This window comes from Elephantulus edwardii, unplaced genomic scaffold, assembly GCF_000299155.1.
Source record: "Elephantulus edwardii isolate Elephantulus edwardi_28Jun2011 unplaced genomic scaffold, EleEdw1.0 scaffold00451, whole genome shotgun sequence".
Taxonomy (NCBI): domain Eukaryota; kingdom Metazoa; phylum Chordata; class Mammalia; order Macroscelidea; family Macroscelididae; genus Elephantulus; species Elephantulus edwardii.
The window spans coordinates 509,822-514,839 of NW_006400201.1; the positions used below are offsets into that span (position 1 = coordinate 509,822).

Sequence of the window (5,018 nt, forward strand, 5' to 3'; positions counted from 1 at the left end):
ATATATGAAATATACATAAAACATATGTATGTATAAATATATGTATGTTGTTGTTTAATGCCGTTGAGTCGTAGACGACTCATAGCGACCCTATGAACGAACAGCCTGTGTGTATATATGTATATATAAATATAAATATATGTGTGTGAGTATATATAGTCATTGTTATGTACCATCAAGTTGATTCCAACTCATAGTGCCCTTATGTATAACTCTGAAACATGCTTTATATTGTACAAAATTATTAAAATCTTGACTTCTGCATTTTAGATAAAGGAGCTCTGGTGGCCTAGTAGTAAGAATCCATGCTGCAATCTTGAAGACAGGAAGTGTGACTTCAGTAGGTGCTCCAAGGGGAACGGATAGGCATTCTCTCCCCATGTGAATTTTGTGTCTGAAAATGCTAAAGCGTCAGTTATCTGTCAGTTCTGACTCAATAGTATCCAACAACAACCACCATAATATTTTAGGTAAATGCTAAAATCTTTAATATGGGAAAATATGAATATAAAAGTAGAAAAATATACCTAAGCTTCCTAATTTTATATTTGGCAGAGATCTAGTTATGCAGCTACAATATGTTATCCTTATAACTAAAAGGACTCCTGTCTCCAGTGGTTGGAATTCAGAAATGGTCCAAGGGAGAAAGATAGGCATCTTCCCCTTAAGATTTACTGCTTAAAAACCTAATTGGTAATTACCATGAATTGATGAATTACTAGGATTTTCACAGTGAAGGTGAAATAGTCCAAACTTCACATGCAGCTTATGAAAGCTTCTGTTTTCCCATTAGGGGATGGAGGAATCAGCAAATTAATAGCGGTTTGAGTCAGCCAGTTTCTCTGTGGGAGAAAGATGGTCAATCTCCAGAGGACTAACTACCTCTGAAAACCAGCCCAAGGGTCAGCTGTGGGTTGGTTCCAACTCAATATTACATAACAACAACAATCACTTAGGCAGTGGGAAGGGCCATATGAAATGAATAGATAGATATTTTGGGTCTTGTAATTATTATCACAGAACAAAATGTGCATGAATAATTGATCAAAGGACCATATAGTCTCATTTAATGATACAACCTTGAACACACATTTCCTGATTTTAAACTTGGCGATATTCCCTTGTTCTATTTGGCCAATGGTTTCTTGACCTAAATATTGGTTTCACATGACCACAAATAGGTATTTTGGGATTCTCATATGTCTCAACATTAGCTATATTATTTTTAATTATCCTCACAAATTGTTTTGCATTAGTCAATGTTATACAAATAAACATCTTTCTAGTATTGTCTGCTTTCAGCTGAGATTCATTTGACATGAGGAGTGTTATTCTTCATACAATGACTTATTCCAAATCCAGATTGAATTTCTGACAGTTCCCTGTTTATGTATTCTTCTAGTCATTCAAAAATAACTTTCATAAACATTTTACTTGCATGTGATATTAATCATTATTTGATAATTTTCACATTCTGTTGGATCAGCTTTTTGAGAATGGGAGCAAACATGGATCTCTGCCATGAGTTATCTCTGACCATATAGCTCTTGTTCAAAATTTTTTTACATAGATTGGCTAGTGAGCATGTCCAGGACAGCATCTGCTTTTGGAAATACCTCAACTGGATTTTTATTTTTGCCAATGCTTTTGATGCAGCTTGAACTTCTTCTTCCACTATCATTGACTTGAAATTACATATTATTTTCTGAAATATTTGTATCACCAATTCTTTTTCATCATTTTGTAAGTCTGCATATTAATTCCATCTTTTGCTCGTGCTTATTTCATTATTCAATATTTTGCCCCTAGACTCCTTCAGTATGTAACTCAAGGCTTGAATTTGTTTTGCAGGTTTGGGGTTTGTTTTTTTTTCAGCTTGAGAAAGGCTGATCATGTTTAAACTATGTTGTTACTATTTTTATGTGTCACTGAATTAGAAACAACTGTTAACTGACCATCCAGTGAGTTTTCAGAGTCTGTAAAATGCGAGAGAAGAGATTTTCCAGCATCTAAACTACAACGTGGTGTATTTGTTACAACTGATGAACTGATTTTGATACATGAATATTAAATAAAAGTCAATAGCTCACATTAGGACTTACTTTTTATATTGTCTAGTTTTACAGGTCTTGGTAGAAAATTGCACTGCTTACTCAAAAATGGTGCCTGTCAGGTGGTTCAGATGCAGCAATGGCTCTGAGGGAGTAAGATGGACATCTTTGCTTGTGTGATTTATAGCCTCGGAAGACCCTCTGGATTGTCACCGGCAAGTCAATTATGACTCAACAGCAATGTGCTTGAGTAGATATACCTTTAAAATAAATATGATTTTGTGTGTCAATTTACATCACTGGAAATAGCTTTACTGCTAAAATTTTTTTCTGTTGTTTATCTAGACACCCTTTCTTTTCTTGCCATGAGTGCTTGGCCACTACTGAATTAATTATGTTATTTTCTTTATTATTTCGTATTTCTCAGAATGTCCTGTAATGCAGATTATCAGTATATATCTTTTTTTTCCAAGATAATAAAAAGACTTTATTTAGAAACAATTAACTGGATACGAATCCCAACATTCTTTTTTTTTTTTTTTGCTGTTATGTTAGGCCTTTAGTTCCTCTTCAAACCAAAAGGTAGGCTGAGCAAAACACCTTCCAGTTTCCCTAAAACGCCTGTCACAGTGCTAAGCAGCACATTATACTTGCAACCTTTGTACTATGGGACAGTTTACTGGCAGCAGTAACCACTAACCTCAGGAAACCTTTCTGTCCAGTAATTAAAGTGCTTCCCGTGGGGTCACATCGTAAAATCTGCTGTATTCACTTTGGGACACACCTTTGTACATCATGATCAGGAAGGAGATGCTGCAGGATCTCTGTACCGCTCAGCTTGCAGAACAGGACCAAAGGACCACTGTAGGTGAGTGAGCACGGTGCTCTTTAGTGCCAGCCACTTCATTGCTCATCTTCTGATCACGAGGTTCTATTCATTCAACCACATTTCCCAAACAAACGTAGGTCTCAGCTCTTTTGTGTTCAAATTTATCCCAATACTTGCAGACAAAAATGCACTAAGAACTAGTATTTCAAAAAAATTTTTGTGGAAACTATTGTGTGGGACAAAGGCTCTGAGTAAATTATCCTCAAAAAATCAGAACAGCAGAATCTATCTTTAATAGTAAAACTTTTCCTAAAACACTCATTGTCAGAACAAACTTTGATTTTGTGAGATTTTTTTCCCCCTTACAGAATAATTAGAACATTAAGATCAGTTTTATATCACTTTTCAAAATTATCCAAGTAATTTTCCTTTATTTATACAGAAAATATAATGCTATTATTATATTCTAATATTTTCACTGAATTTGTGGAGTTAAGGGGAAAATCCAAAAACTATTAGTGTAAAGACAGAACCCCCTAATAATAGAACCTCCATTCAGTTTCTGAGGCTATAAATAACAAAGCAAGAAATTACTCCCCACCCTCCCAGAGACACTGACATATTTGAATTATCAAAGAATTACACCCTTTGGTGTAGAAGCATAGCTCCCTATGGAGATAGGAAATCTTGCAAAAAACTCTTTAAATTATTTCAATTCTTTCATTGGTTTCATATGCTTCCACTTCTTCACTTTTTTATTCAATATCATTAGAATTATTCTTCTGAATTTTTTTACCCTGTCATTCCAATAGATGAAACACCTTACACTATACTTTCTCTCTCACTTCCACACATTTGGTGAGATTCTGAGAAGTATATTTATTTACATGGTAAGATGGAGAAGAGATTGAAATTTTTAACAACATTATTTTGTTTGGCTCCATAATCTTGGTACCAGTAGCTAGGAAATAAAAAGATAAATTGCATTGGAAAAATATGCTGTCAGGGACAGCTCCAGAGTACTGAAGAGCAACAAAGTCAGTCTGGAGACTAAGGTGAGCTTGATCCAGGCCATGGTTTTCACAGTTTTATGCTATGCATCAGAAATCTGGACAATGACTAGGGATGATAGAAGGTGAATTGATGCTTTTGAGCTGTGGTGTTGGAGAAGAGTATTGAATATATCATGGGCTACTAGGAGAACAAACAAGTTCTTGCTGAAGGTGTTGAAACCAGGCTGCTCCTTGGAGGCAAGGATTCTGAAGCACCATCTGACATACTTTGGGGCATGTTGCAAATAGGGGCCAGTCCTTGGGGAGAGACAACATGCTTGTTAGGGTGAAGGGACAGTTCAGGAGAGGAAGACCCTTGATGAGATGGATTGATTCAGTCACTGAGGCAATGGGGATAGGTGTGTCAGAGACCATACGGTTGGCTCAGGATAGAGTAGGGTTCAGAGCTGTTGTACACAGGGTTACTATCACTCATAGGCAACTTGATGGTATATACAACAACAACAACAACAAAATCTTTTAAGAAACAATTTTCCTTTAAATATATTACATGATGATTTTTTATAATTAATCTAATACATAATTCATCTTCTCCTCTGCTAATCCTCACTTTATTCCAATTTCATATTCCTTACAGTAATACCATGTTAATGCTAACCTTTAGAGTCTTAGAAGTAAATTGTCTTAGTAGTAAATTGTGCTGGCTGTTTCCAGTGGTTCAAATCCACCAATGGCTTCTTAAGACAATGATAGGAAGTCTTCTTTTATTAGAAGGTATGACTTCAGAAACCTATTGGGAGCATACTATAAATCAGAATGGACTTAGTGGAAGTGAGAGATCAAAACTATAATGCACAATCTGCATCATCACAAATGTACTTTGCACGTCCATCCCACGGAATGAAGAAAGAGAAAGAGGAAATGTAGAATAATCCCTGGGAAGGAGAAGGTAGCTGCATAATATCTTCTTCAGAAAACACAAAAAGAGTCTTTTGCAGATATTTTTCCAATTTTGCCAACACCATTTGTTTAAAAGGCTGTCGTTTCCCCACTTCACTGATTTCATCTCCTTGTCAAAGATCAGTTGACCATAGATAGATGGGTTGATCTCTGGATTCTCAATTC

The 5,018-nt window shown here is 35.6% G+C and overlaps 1 pseudogene; it reads left to right on the plus strand.

Annotated features, from left to right (window-relative positions):
* The window catches only part of LOC102865806, a 26,679-nt pseudogene that overhangs the window by 1,003 nt on the left and 20,658 nt on the right, over window positions 1-5,018 (plus strand).